Consider the following 20,309-nt stretch of genomic DNA (forward strand, 5'->3'; position numbering starts at 1 on the left):
TAAGTTGAAACTTCGATATCCCTGAAATCATCTTTAAATAGGTAGTAGGTAGGTATTTAATTTTTCTAGCTGCGTAAGTAGTGCGTAATCTATGCTTAATGACAATGTTAATTTCAATCGTTTACTAACTGCTACAAGCAGAATTCATTAAGGTATCGCCAAAGTGAAATTACCGCTAAGCGACTGACATCCAACTCAATTTGTAGTTAGAGTGACATAAGTGTTTAAATTTCCCACGATCGTTGCAACCAGAATGAAAAATTACATCACCGCCAAAGAGAACACGTCACTAATCAAAATATAATAACTTTCTGACAAGTTAAAATGCTAAAATTTAAGCAAGAATTCTTATGTCTAATGTCAATATAAGTTCTGATCATTTCTTACTACTAACAGCAGAATTTATCGCTATCCTACCACCAAACGGAAATTTTCATTAATGAAAATTTCACTCATCATCCGACAAGCTAGAGGGCTCAAATTTTGACAGGAATAGAATGTCTGTTTCCCAAACAAGTTACAATTGTTTTCTAAATTATTACAAACAAAATTTATTCCCAATCAGAAGATCAAATTCTCTTCGACATGAAGAAAATAAAAGATACGAAACAGAGCAATAAAATAAAATGTTTTGAAAACTACATTTTTGAAAAAGTTCTGCTTTATTTTTTACTTTTGTCTCGACCTCATTTTTAATTCTATTTTTGTCTCAAACTCTAGCGGAAAACGTATGATGCAAATGACGTGTTTTTTTCTATTGTGATGTCATTAAATAGAAATAACGAAAGCTTGTCAAATAGCTGGCAGGAAACAATCCTAAGGAACAGTTTGATGTAAAAAATGTCCTCTTTACAAAATAGTAACTTATTAATCTCTTAACTCAAGCCCTACAAATAAACTGACTTTAAATTTTAAACGTAAAAGAGTGATTGAATTTTAGTTAAGTGGAAAGTTTTTAGTTTCGTTAGTTATAAAAAAACAGAGAGCAATATCCTAACGCGTTCAAGCATTCGCACATAACTATGATTATGTATGATCTATAGTAAATGTTTAATTGTATATTTATGTAGCTATATGTTTTTTCTATTAGTAGTATTACGAGAAGAAGTGGCTCAGGGGATAGAGGCCTCCCAATAAGGTGGCTCAGATTCGAAACCAATGGTGGCTGGTTTATACGAATTCTGCTCTTGACTCGCATTCACAGCAGTGCTGACGCAATATATCCTCAGTGGTAGAGGGATTATTGGTTAAAAATCCCCTTGCCATCTGTCTAACAGTGGAAGATTTTCGTGGTTTTCGTCTCCATGTACCGCAAATGCGGATTAGTTCCATCTAAAAGTCCTCCACGAAGGCTAGTTTGCTCCAATGCTTGATCTAGGAGTTCCTTTGTCATCTGGGTAGGGTTCAAGGTTACGGAGTTGAACATTGATAGTCTTAAACTCAGAATTAGGTCGGCTGTTCAAAGCCGGTTATAAAATAAAATATAAAATAAAATATAAAATAAAATATAAAATAAAATATAAAATAAAGTATAAATAAAATATAAAATAAAATATGAAATAGAATATAAAATAAATATAAAATAAAATATAACAAAACAAGAATGTTTTATTGATTTTCATCGTGTTTTTATCTTAATAAAATGTACACGATATTTATGTATAAATAAAATATCATTAAAAGAAATAATGTACAACAAAATTATTCGCTTCATTAAAATGAGGAAAATAACACATAACCGTATTTAAATGTTTTGCTGTGTTTTTTAAACAAAAATTAAAAACAATTAAATTATACAATTTGTATTTTTAAACAAGTAAAAACTGATTACATCTTGTTTTTCAATTTCATTTTAAAATAGGAAAAATCTATTTTTTAATAACTCAGACAAAATATTTATATTACATTGCATGAAAGAATATTATTTTTTGGTATTAGAAGAGAGTCAAATAAAAAACCTTATTACTTATCTGAAAATAGTATTTGCCTAATTGTATTGATCTAATGCTTGCGTAGAAATCTAAACAACTTTTAAATATCACGTATCATTTCTCTCATTCCGATTGGTCGATAACCTTATATTTTTTTAATGTTTCGAAAAGTAAATAGCAACTATTTACCATAAAAGTTAAATAAAGTTGAGTAAAATCCTGAGTTCTTCGTACCAGCCTGACACCTTTCAAGGAAGCAAGCTAATATGCAAATTTAATTTTAAAAAAAGGCTTCGTGGAGAACTTTCTGATGGAAATAACTCAGTCTTGCGTTGCGTGGAGAGAAAAAACATGAAAACAGATAGTAAAGGAATAGTAATCCATGTACTATGATCGGTGCAAATTTCGTATCAACTAGCTATCACCGGACATTCATCCCATGACTCATCGCTGATCTTGATTGATTATTTAAAACTTTCCCTCATTAATCAAAATCATGTTCTTCATTGTATTACGTCGATTTTTTAAAAAATTTTTAAGACCTGCAAAATTGGAACCTGCTTAATGAAAGAGTTATGTGGTACATAACCTGCTTAGAAAAAGATTTTTTATACGATTAGAGTGTGACAGAGGATACCATTTTAAACATTACGGACAAATAATTAAAATAATGCGCCGTCTTTCATTACAGACATTGTTTACCGAACTTTGCTTAATCTTTCATCGTTGCAATGACTCTGTTTAGAAACACTTTTTGTATCAGAAATTTTTGACGATGTAATGTTTGAAAAAATTAACTTATAATTAAATGAATTTTTCTTTTTCGCAATTTTCTAACATTATGAATATTTTTTGCAAACTTCTTAAGAAACCATACAAAAGAGAGTACAACAATGCGTTTCGAGAAGTACAACCTTCCCTTCATCAGTAAAATATAGAAATGAAAATATAGTGAAGTATATAAAACATAATGCAGTTCTCACCAGATCTGTTTCTTAATTTTTAAACTAAAGTTGCAATTGCTACTTTGATCTGTCACAAATTTTGGTAAGTTAAGCATGTCACGCTAACTAAATGTCGCAACAATTAGATAAAATATTATGAAACTTTAAATATTTTATTTACAAAATACTGGAATGGTGTTTTTATAGACACATATATATTTTGTTGTTTCTAATACCACTTGCTAATCCAGAAAGCCTGAGAATTTAAGGCAGAGGGTGCGTTTCTTGTTTTTTAGTGGTGCCATCTATGACCAAGAATATGACTTCAGAAACATACACATCACAGCCCGTTTTATAGGGTGGAAGCATTCATGCTTCCATTCATTCATCCACAGATCGTAATTTTGACATGACCCGGAAAAGGATCAATCTCCAATTCAGTATCCCCAGAGGTATTATTTGTTATGGGTACATGGAGGACTTTGTGACCCAACAGATTTAATGTGCACCAGTCACCATTTAATACACGGGGAGTCTTCAGCCGGTTGGGATCGAACTCACGACATCTAGAACATGGGTTCAACGCCCTACCAAACAGGTTATCCCGGCCTGACACGTTTATATAATACCAAATATACTTCAAACATCATAATAATACTATATCATTAATTGCTAGTTAAGTTGACTTCAATATTTTATATTAAATTTACCTTCAAAATCGCACTTCAATGGGAAACCATAAATTTTTTCTAGTTTCAATCAATCACTTAGAACTATAACANAAAAAAAAAAAAAAAAAAAAAAAAAAAAAAAAAAAAAAAAAAAAAAAAAAAAAAAAAAAAAACGAAAGGCTCTCTCTCTATTATAAAATTCACACCACTATTGTATTTACAAATGTGAATTTCATAATAGCGAAAATAATTCTTATTTTATCTTAGTCTTAATTTTCTATATATCGAGGAAAAAAAATCCTAAAGTTTAGAAGAAATGGGTGCGAAAAAATTTATTTATCACGAAAAATCATAAAATAAATCGGGAAATTTTGCCTTTTTGCATCAGAACGGATCAAAATCCACCTTCACGTTAAATTTATTAGCTGCAAGTGCCACAGTATGTTCACAGATCGTCAGGCATACAATTATTTTTATATGAAAAGTATTTATAAGTGTCAGAATGGAATTTTTGAACATCGGTTTTAACAATTGTATAAAACAAAAATTACAAAGTAGTTCAAACTCACACTAATGTAATTGGTTTCCTTTACAATATACTTTACAGTATACTGTAAAGGAAACCAATTACAGTATCCTACAGTATCCTCCAATTACAGTAGTTTACAGTATCCTTGACAGCATACAAAGGCGTCTAATAACAGAAATAAGACTACATTGAGAAGCTAAAATAGGTAGTATAAATTGTACTGAAAATTTGTTTACGTAGCGCAACGCCATTAAATACTAACAACTTCAGATGTATTTACTAACATCCACAGATGCATTTATTTTTAAAAAGCTCTAAGTATTAATAATAAAATAAAGTTTTCGTTTTAGGTAAGGCAAAAATAAAAACATTTTCTCTCTTTTTGTCCACTTGAAAAACGCAGTTTTAAAAAACTTTTTCATTTCGTTGTTTTCTGCCTTTTGGTTTTTGTTTACGTCGGAATGTGGTTGAGGATTGGCTATAAATTCTATTTGTAGAGGTCAGGAAATAATTCAAATTTATATTGTTATCAGGCACAAAGCTCCAATTGAAATTCAAGCACTCAGGCTAGTCGGGAAGTGATCGGAATTCCAAGTTGTGATATTCTGCGGGGTCAGGAAACGAATGAAACTTGTGTTGTCACCCATCACAGAGATTCTTCGAAATCTATGTACTCTGTCAATCGAAATCTATGTAATCGTCATTAAATAGTTCTAATTTCGATCGCAATAATAGAGCAATAAATTTTGTTTGTCATCAGGAAGCGATTGAAACTTTCATTATCATCCAGCACAAAATTCTAAATTGAATTCAAGAACTCTAGTCAGAAAGTGTTAAAAGTTTCGATTTGAAAACTAGTCCATTGCAGACAGATACAAAAACAAGTTATGTGGTTGAAAAAGTTAAATCTGAACATGGATATATTTTCTTTAGTTCTATTCTGTTAACTAATCTAAGTCGTTGTTTTTATTTCCGGTTGAAGCCTCCGATAATACCTACTGACCAATTCAACTATTTAAATATCTATGTTGAACCCTATTTCATTTAGCATGAGTTGCACATGAAATTAAAATGTATCCCTTAATATTCCCCATAACACCGAAATCTATGTAATTGTCATTAAATGGTTCTAATTTCGATTGGCAATAAAAGAGCAATAAATTATGCTTGTTGTTATCAGGAAACGACTGGAACTTGCATTTTCATCTAGCACAAATCTCTAAATTCAATTCGAGAACTCTATCTAGTCAGAAAGTGTTCAAAGTTTTGATCGCAAAACTTGTCCCTTGCAGACAAACAGATACAAAAAAAAGCTAGGTTTTAAAAAAATCTGAATGTAAATACATTTCTTTCTGATGTATTCTGTTAACCAAATTGAGTATGTTTATTTTTATTTCCGGTTGAAACTTCCGATAGTTCCTCCTGACCAATTCAACTATTTAAATATTTATGTTGAACCCTATTTCATTTAACATGAGTAGCACATAAAAATAAATTGTATCCCTTTATGTTCCCCATAAAATAAAAGCCCAGTTAGCAGATCAAATGAAAAATATGCCATAAGTAGACAAGGAAGAGTGTTCTGAACTGTAATGGAATTTAAACTGTGGCCTTTACCCACCAATGTATTCGGTCAGGCGAAAGAAAAAGTAGAAAAAAAATGTGAAATTTATGTATTTCGAGCGTTAAATTTTCGTTTCCGAATTGCTTCCGTTTTTATTTAAAAGAATAGGTCTCGTATACAAAGTCAATAACCTTGCTTTTTTATTAAAGTTTTCCCAATGTTCGAATACAATAGGGAAAAAGAGGGACACGAAATAAAATTGAGAGGCAGACTCAATTGTTTTTTCTCATCTTTAAATACTGTGAGATGGAGTAGACCAATCAAAGACAAAGACTCGCTGTAATTTTTAGATTTTTCTTTTGTGCTTGGTGGCCTGCAAATACATGATTAATGATAGAGAAACTGCTTTAGAAAATGAAGAAAAAAAATGTTTTATGTCAAGATTTTTTTTTCCATTTGAGGCGATTTTATGTACGGAGAAATTCAATAAAAAAAAACACTAACGCCTTCCTGTTTCTTCCTTTTAAAGAAAGAAAAATCTGAATCCTTTAAATAAGTCAAATATTTGAATATCTAAACGGTTAAGATATTTTTTAACAATTTTAACTTACATTTAATTAAAGTTTTATGAATATAAATTCTTGACTGTAACTTTTGTATTTTCACTTTTACTTACACTTCAAAATTGCCAATATTTTTGTCCCGTATTACTTTGTTTAGAAAAATTGAATATATAAAATGAACTGGAATCAGAGATACCGATATAAATATAATGGCGTATCATCAATGTTTCATTGTAAAAGAAGAAGAAAAAAAAATTTTTTTCTTACTAATTCCTTGACCGAAGCCTTAAGTGGACGGCATATCATGAGAGAAATATTTCGGCACAATTTCCCTTTCACCTCCTTTATATATTTAAAAGAAAAAAAAGTGAGTTCAGGTAAACCTAGTGTAAGTCATGAAGATCCAATAAATGAAAACAATTTTCCAAAAATCAAAAGGCAAACAAATTATTGAAAGAGAACTTCTCCATTGCGATATCTTAAGTTATACTCTCATAATTATCCTCTTTCCCCTCCAGTATATATTTAAAAGAAGAAAAAAAAAGTGAGTTCAGGTAAACCTAGAGTAAGTCATGGAGATCCAATAAATGAAAACAATTTTCAAATAATCAAACGACAAACAAATTAATGAAAGAGAACTTCTCAATTGCGATATCTTAAGTTATACTCTCATAATTATCCTCTTTCCCCTCCAGTATATATTTAAAAGAAGAAGAAAAAAAAGTGAGTTCAGGTAAACCTAGAGTAAATCATGAAGATCCAATAAATGAAAACAATTTTCAAAAAATCAAAAGGCAAACAAATTATTGAAAGAGAACTTCTCCATTGCGATATTTCAAGTTATACTCTCATAATTATCCTCTTTCCCCTCCGGTATATATTTAAAAGAAGAAGAAAAAAAAGTGAGTTCAGGAAAACCTAGAGTAAGTCATGAAGATCCAATAAATGAAAACAATTTTCAAAAAATCAAAAGGCAAACAAATTAATGAAAGAGAGCTTCTCCATTGCGATATCTTAAGTTATACTCTCAAAATTATCCTCTTTCCCCTCCAGTATATATTTAAAAGAAGAAGGAAAAAAAGTGAGTTCCGGTAAACCTAGAGTAAGTCATGAAGATCCAATAAATGAAAACAATTTTCAAAAAATCAAAAGGCAAACAAATTATTGAAAGAGAACTTCTCCATTGCGATATCTTAAGTAATACTCTGTCTGAACTCATTTTTTCTATACTTCAAATTTGAAGTTACTTATTAATTTGCTGCGAAATGTTACCCCCATAGTATGGCGTCGTCATAACCCTCTGGCAATCGTCTCGAAGCTTTTTATTTCACACTTTCAAATATCATTTCCTTACAAGATTTTTTAATAAATATTTCCCAGACCAAAACTGTCAATTGCGGGTTTTATTATTATTATTATTATTATTTGGTATTATTATTTTACCTATTTATTCCTTTTGACTGCACGTGACAAACATCTTTTATTTTAAGTAGTTATTCAGAAACAGATTAAAATTTTAAAAAATGAAAAAGTAGAAGACGAGCAAAAGATTTGGCGCTGAACAGCCGACCGACAATCAATGTTCAACTACACAGCCTTTTTGTTTTGAACCCACTCCATAAGACGATGGAACTACTGGATCAAGCATCAGAACAATCTAGTTTCATGAAAAACTTTTTGTCGGAACTAACCCGCAATTGCTTTACTCGGCGAAAGGAAGCCACGAAAACCTGCAATGCTTAGCTCGACTGCAAGGAGATTCTAACTCATGATCCCTCTACCACTGAGGATACTTTACGTAAGCACTGTGGTTGGTGCGAGTCAGGGGCAGAATTCGTATGAACCAGCTATCCCTGGGATTCGAACCTGGAGAATTACATTAGGATACGAACGCTCTGTCCTTTCAGCCGCCGTGGATCTACATCATTACCTTTTTTATGTTGTTTTATAACCGTCGTTGAACAGCCGACGCAGCTTTTGGGTTTACGACTACTAATGTTCAACTCCGTTACCTTGTAATTTTGAACCCAAGCCAGAAAGCAAGGGAACTAGTGGATCAAGTATTGGGAGAAATTTTCCTTTGTGGAAGACTTTTTGATGGCTACCTGCATTTGCAATACGCGGAGAGGAAAACCACGAAAACCTCCCACTGTTCGCCTGATGGCAAGGGGACTCTAACGCATGATCCGTCTACCACTGAGGATATTTTATGTCAGTACTGTGTTCGGTGCAAGCCGGATGCGGAATTCGTATCAACCAGCCATTCCTGGAATTCGAACCCGGTTCACCTTATTGGAAGGAGAACGCTATATCGAGTCATCAGGGCTCTACCTTTGATTACAAAGATGAAGAAATTACACCTTTGAAGAAATGGGCTGGGGGATTTCCGTTAGTGATGAAATTTATTACGATAATGAAACTCCATGAAAGTTTCGTTTTTAGGTCTGACATAAAGATAATTATTTTAATTCTTTATCCTTTTAGTCTACTTCAAAAACGAAGTTTTTAATATTACTTATTTTATTTTTAGTTTACTGTCTGAACTTTGCTTATGACTGAAAGAAGATTTAATATGCTCCATCTAGGTAGCAATTTTAATATGTTTTGGCGGCACTGAAGAGATTTCAGTGCCCCATAGCGGGAATTTTAATTAAAAATTAATTCTATTAGGTGATAAAAACGATTGCAAATTATTCTTACAGTAGTTATTTAACAATTGAAACTTGTCATCAGGCATGTAACACAAGTTGAGATTTGCGTCCTCTAGCTCGTCGAAAAGTAATTAAAGTTTGAATTGCAAAATTCTATTCTTACTGACACAAAAACGAGTTAGATCAAATGCACAGATCGAAACCATTATGCGTTATCAAGGAACGAATCATGAAAGAGTTTCCTTAAGACATTTTAGCTGTTGTTCATTTCAAAATTTTCATTAAACGTATGAGTAAATTTACGAACTGAATTAATTTTATATTCGAATTATTAAAAAATAGAAACTGATATATTTTATAAGTACGATACATAATTATGGTAATATATATAATGATTTAGGTCTTTTATGTTTATTTATGTTTAATTTATAAAATTTTTGCAACCATTTGTATAACTCACAATAACAGATATTTTGTAACTATTTGGACATGCATTTCTTCCATTAACAATTGTTGAACAATATGGTCTTAAAATCGCTAAAACACTTTTCGAGTAAACATTAATTTTATTTGTTAAGAAACATGAGAAAGTATAAAAGATAAAGATGCAAAAGATTTTAGAATGAATATTTAAAATATATATTTCTGTGTAATAACTATTGCCATTTTATTTCGTAGACATACCAATTTTTAAAGAAAAAATGACTTGTATGTAATCTTTAAGATGGATTATATTATTCGCACAATAATTAAAAATAAAATTTAGTATTCCTTGGAAAAAAATGAATTTTTCTTAATTATAACAGCATGAATCCTAGATTTACTACACTAAGTAAAAGCATGATTAAAAAAAAGTTATTTTAATTATAGAACTCTTAGCCATGACCTCTTTTCATTTTATGCTTTCAACTTCACGCTTATGGTTAGTCATGTTTGACGAGGAATTTTAATCCCACCCTTACGTTAACACATAGGTTGATTGAATAACAAGTAAATTTTTTTTAAAAACATTAAATCGCAGTACTATCATTATTCACCTGTATGGAGTTAAATAAATAAAAAATAAATAATTTACAGGTGAATTCCGTTACAATTTATATGAGTTTTATGATGGTAACAGTCAACTATATCTGGCTCTTTTTGTTTATTAAGGATCATATCATGTGATTTTTTTTGTCCAAAGGGAATAAACGAAATGGTAAAACGACAATTATCTTAATATGATAGATCGAAAATTACTTTTTACTGTTAAAAGTTACCACATCAAAACAACCGTCACCTGTCTTAAATTTTTTTATATATAAGTGAGTAATTTATTATTATTTTTAAAAAAATTTATTAAAGAACTAACACAGTTTAGTTAATGACATTTGAGACATTGTGTCAAAAAAGTTCTTCTAATGCATATCTATATACATTTTTCGGAAGCAACAAAAATGATAAACCTCTAAAAGTATTAGCCAATGGGCTCTAAAATAATGTTTTTTCAAACTTGCTCTCAATTTCCAGTTAAATTCATCAGTCAAAAGCCACGTACATTTTCAGTCTTTCTTCATTTTTTGGACAATTTTGTTTTTCAATTTCTAACAGAGGTTTTTGATGATTATTCAATTTCAAACACAAACCATCGCTCTCTAAACCTATAAACAAATGTTAAAAATTAGACATAATTTTATTTCTGACAAACATATATATAAAACATCCATTGTGAGTTCAAATCAATTACTAACTATCAAATTTTCACAATTTTTTTTTATGTCAGAAAATAGAGCATGTGATTTTCATGCTTCCGTATATTACTTTCGAAAATAAGCTTTATAAACAAACATCAAATTTTTACAGCTTTTTACCTACTTTGGGTCAGTTGGAAAAAGTTAAAAAGGACTTCGAAAAATATTCCAAGTTGCTATTTTGAGTAAGTGCCAATAATATATGATAGAATCATGGAAATAAGTATATTATTACTACCGCGGCTTTGTTACTTAACACTTAATTAATTGGTGATTCTTTTGTTTCCAACGGCACACTTACCGCCTTGGCTGCTTTTAACGCTTCATTTCTAACGATATTTTGTGCTCTAATTCTGGTTCGTATTTGTGAAATAACTGCGTGAGAGATAACATTGTTTAAAAATTAATTACTAAAGTGGAAGAATGGGATTTATAAATAGATATTATTAGCAATCGCAGGAAAATACAAAATTGTGTGAGGTTATTTTTATTAAATAATTTTTAAAATCTTATTAATCTTCCTTTCAAAGTTATGTAAAAATGTTCACAAGTACGATTATGCTAGAAATTATAAAAAAGAACAGTAAATTTAGTACTTTTTTATAAATCGTATCGGAAAATGTTTTGATATAAATATTAATTTTTGTTTTCTAAAAAAATTTGAACGCCATAATTACGTGAGACGAAAGTAAAAATTTCTGCAATTATTTTAAGTTATAATTTTAAATAAATAATATATACATACAAACTATTTAAAGCTCTGTATCTCAAAATAAACAAAGGTTTAGTAGAACCACTATTCAAACAAAGTCTTTCAAGAAAACAAAAATCATTTTTCTTAATTCTAGAAAGATTAAAATTACACTGTCAGTCATTTCCAGAAAAAAAAATGGTTAACTAACATTTTATTTAATTGTTATTTTCTATCATCAACCGAAACAGTTAAATAACCATTGAAAAGATGGTATTCAATTTGTTAATTGTGAAAAAAGTCGTTTATGACTATTTTCATCTTACGGTTAATCAACCATAAATTTATCACCGCCAACTAGGCCCACGGCCAATAAAAACTAAGCTTACATTCTTCGAAACCTTGAAACTAAGTCATGAGCTAAGGATTAAGAATTCATATTTTAATTTTTCATCATCGGATTGCTAACACAACAATGGCAACAATATAATTTTCGACATTACAATTATGTGGTGAACACTTTATGAAGCCAATTAGTTTCTTGCAGCTATCAATCTCATAACCGGCTGAATGGGGGTTTGAATCCCAGCGTTGCAGGGCAATATTTTCTATTTATTCCATTCCTTTAACGTATGAGTTTCCAGTACCCTGCACTCCTTAATTGGTAACCCTGGACTATTGGAGTACAAAGCTCTTATTCACGCATTTTGTAGCACCATAGAATTATATAACCCTATAAATTCTAGTATTTCCCATCTCTCCCTATAGGTGGTTGCACTAGATAAACTAACTAAGTCACATTCCTCGGATCATTTGATAAAACACACAACCACAATCTAACTTAAATATCCTGTCAAAATTGTGCTTTTAGTGACTAATTACAAAACAATATAGCTTTGTATCCTCTTTTTTTTTCTTTAACTATACCAGTTGCAAACTGTTTTAAGTCCGTAAAGGTAAAGAAATGTTCTGAATCGTAAACTTTACGGTTAATTGGATAGACTGACTGCTCCCGTTTAATTTACCGTACTTTTACAATGAAAATTCTAACAGTGTTAGAGCTTGCCGAATTTGGATTTTGAAATTTACATAGCTCTTAGATGTTTAACTATCGCTAAATTTTTAAAAAAATTAATATAAGATGTGGTTTTAAGAATCGTTGATAAGTATCTTAATTTGGTATTTTATTTAATAACCGTTGTTCAACCGCCGACACAATTTTGCTGATTCTAATGTTCAACTCTGTAGCCTTGTAATTTTGAACCCAATCCAGAAGACAATGGAACTCCTGGATCAAGTATTGGGAGAAAACTGGCATTGAACATTTGGTTCAATTCTGAATCTACGAATGTCAACGTTCAACTCTTTAGAATTGAAATTTTGAACCAAATCCAGATAACAAGGCAACTCCTGAATCTAGCGTTGGGGCAAACTTTTCTTCTTGGGGGACATTTTGATGAAACTAACCCGCATTTGCGTTCCACAGTTAGCCCGATGGCAAGGGGATTCTAACTCATGATCCGCATACCACTGAGAATAATTTACGTCAGGACTGCGGTCCGTGCAAGCTGGGAGAGGAATTTATATCAACCAGTTATTGCTAGGATTCGAACATTCCGCCTCGTTGAAAGGCGAATGCTTTATCCCATGAGCCATCGCGTGTCTAAACATAATTTATATGAATTGATTAAATAAGTAATACATGTTCAGGGTGAAGACAGAGAGAAAAAGAAACAATCGCATCTATGACTGTGACTATTGAGCGGCGAGGCAATGGCTAACGAAGGAGATGTCAGGAACGAGATAAGAACTAGAAATGTCCCCATTTTTATTAGAAATTTTGAAAATATAAGTTTTTTAATAGAATTACTGAGTAAGAATAAAAAGCATATTAAACCAAATTATATGAAAATAAGTTGTCTTGGTCACATTCTAGGAATACACAGTTAATGAAAATAAAATCTGTTGCACTTACATTAGCCTCAAACGAAAAAAAGAACAAGAGGTAGGCTTAGACTTACTTTATAGCCCATGATTTTAACATAATAAACTTAAGCTTTTTGACTCTGAACATTTGACTTAATTCTGAGTTTACGTCTACTATGGTTTAACTCCGTAGCCTTGTAATTTTGAACCCAATCCAGAAGACAACGGAGCTTTGAGATTAAGCATTGAAACAAACTTCGTGAAGGGCTTTTCGGTGGAACTGACCCGTGTTTATGTTACATAGAGAGGAAAATCAGGAAATTCTCCCCCTTATTCTAACTTATAAAACGTATACACTGAGAGTGTTTGATTGGGAGTGAAGCAAAGTTAATTAAAATTACAGTAATCGGTGCAAAGATGTGCTTTGAGCATTAAGTACCCAAGGGCTATCTAGTGCATAATGGTGTAAGTAATATAATTAAAATACGCATTCTTTTAAATGAAATGTTTAAAAATATACTCTTCAGGAAAAGGATTTAAATTGTGAATAAATTTATAGAAACCATTTAGATCTTTTAATCAGAATATGACATTTTAATACCCATATCTTAGAGTTTCATACTTAGCTAACAGTTTCTTATCTTAGATTCTCAACTACAGCAAACGTAAAAAGTGTGTGCTTACGTTTCAGTGCTATTTTCTGTCATTTAAAACTTAGTAAAAAGCACATCGATAAAATATCCAGTAAAAGTAGCGACAAAAAATCATTAAAACTGAGTAAGAAGATGCGAAAAATATAAACTTTTCCTTGGTTGTAAAAATAGTTATAGGAAGGAAATTTTTATTTGAAAATCTTCTTAAAGTTTAAGAATTGTGAAAAGCTTGTGGGAAAAAAACCCCGAATCGTATCTAATTTATTTAATTTGTAGTCTTTAATTTAGCCTGTAAACCAAACCTTTAACAGCAAAACACAAAAATGTATAAAAAATAATTGATTTTTTTTTCTACAATTCACACAAAATTTAATTAAATATTAAAAAAGTCCTTTATTTTAGGTTAAAAACAAGTATACAAAGTATTCAATAAACCTAAATGCGTTCAGAATTTTCTGAATATTTTTTTTAATCATTCAGATTAAAAAGACGTAAAAAAGCTCATATCTTTGTCCAGAACACAAGATACAAGATTGTTCAAACGAATTCAAAAGATTCTGATAGCATTTAAAAATGTTTGAAAATCCTTCTAATGCNTGAGACAAGAGGTCTTTGACCTTGCCTCCTATCATGATGGCCATTTAGAAGAAAAGCCTCCTGGCAATCATTGTCATTATCGTAAAACAATTCTACATTTGTGCGTTTTTATTTACCGAAATAAATTATCTAATAGTGACTAAATGGGAATTACATTTCATGTTTGGAAGTTGGGTTAAAAATCGAAGATATCGTGATGCAAACCAGTCTAGAAGAAATGGCATTTATTTTTAAGTTCCTCTAATAGTGGTCCGATTTCGATTTTTTTTATATTTTTTTACTATGAATATTGTTTTGAAACATTAAAACCAAATTAATATTTAAGAAAAATCGCAATTTAGTTTCATAAATAATTAATTGGCAAACTGCTAATTAATAGAAATTGTCAATTCAATATTGTTATCGTCAGATCTAGCATTGATAAACTGAAATAGGTTATCACATATGTTATCACACACAGGTTATCACACATGGAAAAGAAACCCAAGTAAAATTTTTTTATGGTTTTCCATTGATGGGCCAACTTAATCATGATGGAAATGGTTTCATCAAAAACATCATATTTTTTAATGGTTAAATAAAGTTTGAGTCATCATAAGTTACTCTTCTGCCAATGTAGGAATTCGCACTACTTTATGATGGTCCACTATAAGAATACCAATTTGTTTTGATGGTTTATTCATGATGGACAAACAAAATTTTCTGCCATAGTATCTTGAAAATAAATTGTTAGAATAAAGATGGATAATTATTACTAATATATAGAAATTCGCACTGATTTATGATGAATCAACATAACTTGTTCTGATGATTTGTCCCTGCTATACTAACTAGTATTTCCATTATAGCATCTTGGAAATCTATTGGTAGAAACAACATTAATAGCCATCATTTCAATGCAGGTATTTGGACTTTGTTGTCATGGTCCTACCTCAGAATAACTACTTGATTCGATGGTTTGTTCATGCTATAGAAGCAAGAATTTTCATTTCAGCATCTTGGAAATTTTTTGTTGGAACCCACATAAATAACTATAACTTCAAAGTTGGAATTCGGTCTGCTTTATTATGAAGCAACATGAGAATCACAATTTGATTTGATAGTTTGTTAATGTTGAACCATTATGAATTTCCATCATAGGATAATGGAAATGATTGGTTGGAACCATCATAAATAACCATCACCGCAATATAGGATTGGACAACTTTACGATGGTCAACATGAAAACCCCAAGTCAAACTTCAAATCCTTCGATCCTTCAAAGGATTGTAGTATTTGAAGTTTGAGCTTCTGAGTCATCCTTTATATTTTTTGCACTTGATTCCCTTCTTATTATAGATTTTTTAAGCACTTGAACATTTTAATGAAGCTTTAAAGATAAACAAATAGTTGTTAAAAACTCTTTCATAATGTATGAACTCTAAATCAAATTTTTTTTTGTATCAAAGTTTATCAAGAATGCTTGCATACAAATGCTTTTAGAGAGAGTGAATTTAAGTAGATGGAGTATAGTTTAATAAAATTGTTAACAAAAATTTAGCCTTTGATAACTTTTAAAAATTGTATAGCGTAAATATTACTTCTTATGGAATATCATAAATAAAAACTGTTAAGCCTATTTTGAAAGAAATGATGTTCAAAGAAGAGAACAGATTTATCGATATGAGTTGGAATCAAAATTTGGAGGATGGTGTCAGAATAGTTTTTTGATTCGAAATTTTTTTTAATTCGAATTTTGATTCAATTATTCACAAATGAAAAATAAGGTAGCTTGATTTATTTGATTTATTTGTTATTTTTTTAAAAATTGTTTCATAAGTGCTTTTTGTTAAACAGTTTCAATTATTTAAAATTTGAGTTGAAACGAAAAAATTTTGTAACTTCCATTTTTATTATACCTAACTATTACGAACAATATTAAATAAAAATAGTTTCTTCTGAAATTTAAGAACAAAACTCGGAAGCACTCTGGGTGATCGCATTAATTTTTTAAAAAAAAAATAAAAATTTAAAAAGGTCAAGTTAATAGCCAAATTTTGTCATTACAAGATTGATCTTGTAGAAAGAAAATATATGTCCTCCATGTCATACCAGCTAGATACCACTTATTTGAATCTGTATCCATAGAATTGCCCTTTCTTTCCCCTTTTAAATAAAACTAGAGTGATATCTAAAAGAATTTTGTAACCGACTGAACGTTTCGCATTTAATCGAGGTAAACTAAAAATTTCTTCTCAATACAAAACTTTTTCATCAAAAAATTAAATTCTTTACAAAAAAAGATTTGTTTATTAAAATTTCTTTAAAAAAAAAGGAGAAAATATTTGTTGTGTACGAATAAACTACAAGTGAAAGGATGTCTTAAGATGACGCAACCGCTTATGATCTGTATTATATTCATATGCTTATGATCTGAAAAGAATGGTAATACTACCATTCTTTTCAAAACTAATAATTTTTAACATTTATGTATTAATTTTTATTATTTTATTTAGGAGTAGTCGAAAATTTTTTGAATTATAGGAAACAAAATTTTTTGCACTATTTAAAATGACAAAATATAAAATTAGACAAATATTTTTTGAGTAATGAAATTTTAAAAAGAGCATTATTTTGAATCCTTTATTTAATAGGAATTATTCGACTGATTTTGTCCAAATTTTGTATTTTGCCCTTAAAAATTATAAGGCTTTAAATGGTGTAAAAACTTTCATACCTTACAATTAAAATTTTTTTTTTGACTGTATGCGATCGAAATGGGCTACAGGCTGCATAGCAGAACTTTTACCCTATGACAGCACTTCACATGCTTTCATCATTGGCTGTGAGGGTAGTTATAGGAAAAAGAAATTTGTTCCTGTCCCAATTTTCAAATTCATTACAAATTTTTTTAAGTTTGGAAACTATAAGAGACAGAAAATTACATTAAACACAGTTCTTAAAATAAGTATCATGGAAATTTGAAATTATATTTTTCACTATCTAAATGCGAAAAGTGTTATGCAAGGAGAAAGCATCGTAATACATTTCCATTCGTCTGAGTAGAGGGATAAAGAGAAAGGAAGAGGCTTAAGGCATGGAACTCTTCACAGATGACGTTTGTAAGCATGACGATCGCTAAATATGAAGTAAAATGATAGAAAAAAAAGCAGCAACTGGCGAATGAAATTGGTTACAGGTGGTGCATAGCAGGACTCTTTATCTATGGCGAAACTAGGCATGCTTTCACCATTATGTATGTTGGATCCTGTCTTAATTTTTAAACTGATTAAAATTTTTTAAGTTTGGAAACTGTATGGAACTCAAAACTACATTAAACATAGGGTTTAAAGCAAGCATCGCAGAAATTTTAAAAAAAAAATTGGCAATATAAATGCAAAACTATTAAGTAAGGGGCAAACATCGTGATACATTCCCATACATCTGAGCAGAGGAAAAGATGTAAAGAGAAAGGATCTAGATATGGAACTGATCTTCTCCCCAGGTGGCCTATTCGAGTGTTGCTATCGCGAGGAAATAATTATCCAAATCCCTTTTAAAAGGAAACAATGGATATAATAATTGTGTTCTTCAACTTTTCGATTCGTTTTAAGAAGCTAAAAAAGATATGGCCAAATATGCAAAAATTGAATTTAATTTCATCGCAATGCGCCTATGCGATTGCACGCAAATGCGATTAGCACATGTAGTTTCGAAGCTTTCAAATGAGCCTCGAAACAAACAAACTCGAGTCTATGTCAATCAGATGCAATGTGAATGGTCCCTTAGAAGCACAAACTCTCGTAACTGTTGGCACCATATTTTTCTGATTTTTATTATTACATATTTTGATGCTGAGAAATCCTACTTCGTCAAAAAATGTATCTTTATCCAGAGATAAATTAGTTTTAATGACTGATTTTATTTTATTTTATTCTATTGGTAATCGAAATGGGTTTCAGGTGGCATAGAGCAGAACTCTTCAAATATGATTTTCCCCATTAGCGTATGGAGAGTCATAGGAGAAGGAAGTACACTAGTTTCTGTCTTGATTTTCAAATAGATTAAAAGCTTTTTAATTTAAGAAATCGTATGAAACTGAAAACTGCTTAGAAAATAGTTCTAAAAGAAAGTGTCATGAAAATTTAAAAAAAATATTTTTGACAATTAATTTCGAAAAGTATTAAGAAAGGAGAAAATATCGTAGGACATTCCTACACAACTGAAAAGAGGAGGAGAGAGAAGGAGGGAGGGGCAGGACATGGATCCGGTCCCTAGATGGCGTATTCGAGCTTTGCGATTGCAAATAAAATAATAATGATTTTTCAACAGTTGATTTTGCTTGTAATTAACTTTCCAGAAACAAGTTTTGCAATTATACAGGGTGTTTATAAAGTCCCGGACCCATTTTAATGTTTAATAACTAATAGAATAATAAAGATAGATTAAAAACAATATTATAAATGGTTAGATAGACTAAAAAACTTTCATGACCCTTGTCAATGAACTTCCACGTGTGCCCCCTTCGTCGCACGGAGAATATCAAATCGATAGTCACTTTCACGCCAAGTAGCGGCAAGCATGTCGGCATCCACAAAAGCTGTTGAGGTTGTAATTCTGACTTTTAGGTCATCAATGTTCGACACGATCCTTCTGTAAACATTGTCCTTTATAAATCCCCAAAGAAAAAAGTCCAGCGGTGTTATATCAGGCGATCTGGGTGGCCAAGGAATTGGACCTCCACGCCCAATCCATCTTCCTAGAAAATGGTCATTCAAAGAACTACGAACGATGATACCCCAATGAGGTGGTGCACCATCTTGTTGCAAAAAGACTTGTGGCTGAAGCTCTTCTAGTTGTGGAAATACTAAGTTTTTCAGCATGTCTAAGTATACGACTGATGAAACCGTCTTTTCTGTAAAAAAGAAAGGCCCAATGACTCGGTCTTGCATTAGTCCACACTACATATTAACCTTTTGGGAATCCCTTTGTGTCTCACGGTATTCATGGGGGTTTTCAGATCCCCATATGCGCACATTATGGCGATTAGCAATGCCAGAAACATGAAAGGATGCTTCGTCGGAGAACATTATGCGCTTCAGAAAATCAGCAGCATCTTCTATCCTTCCTACCATATCTGTTGCAAACGTCATCCTCCTAGGCCTATTGTCCGGTTCTAAACTTTGAACAATTTGAACTCTGTATGCATACAGTCTTAATTGTTTCTTAATATCCTTGTACACTGTCGAAATTGGCATATCCAATTCTCTTGCCGCTGATCTCACAGATCTTCTAGGATTGTCTAAAAATGTTTGTCTGACAAGCTCAACGTCAAAATCACTCGTGCAGGGATGTCCGGAACGTTTACGGATGTCCGGATACTTCCAGTTTCTAGAAAATTCTTTTTCCACCGCAGGATGCTGCGGAGGATCTTTTTGGTAAATTCTTCTGCAATTTCTCTGTTCTTGCACAATCGATTTCGTTTCTATGAACCACCATAAAATCTGTGCCTTCTCATGTGGTGTATGCATTTTCCTTAATATCCGCTCGAATTAAACATCACATAGAAAAGTACTACATAGAACAAACACATCAAAAGTAAACATAACATTACAATAGTTGCAAAAAACAAAAGAGAAAAAAATGCAATTAATAAATAGACGATATTTAGAAAAGTACAGATATTTAGATTGGAAAATGAAATTATCTGAAATTAACCACACTCACAGACGATATTTACAAAAGTAAAGATATTCAAACCTGAAAAGGAAAATATATGAGTTATTCCATCAATAAATGCCATAAGTTTGCTTATATCTTCATTATTTTATGAGTTATTAAACATCAAAATGGGTCCGGGAATTTATAAACACCCTGCAT

The sequence above is a fragment of the Parasteatoda tepidariorum genome, chromosome 5, assembly GCF_043381705.1.
Source record: "Parasteatoda tepidariorum isolate YZ-2023 chromosome 5, CAS_Ptep_4.0, whole genome shotgun sequence".
NCBI lineage: Eukaryota > Metazoa > Arthropoda > Arachnida > Araneae > Theridiidae > Parasteatoda > Parasteatoda tepidariorum.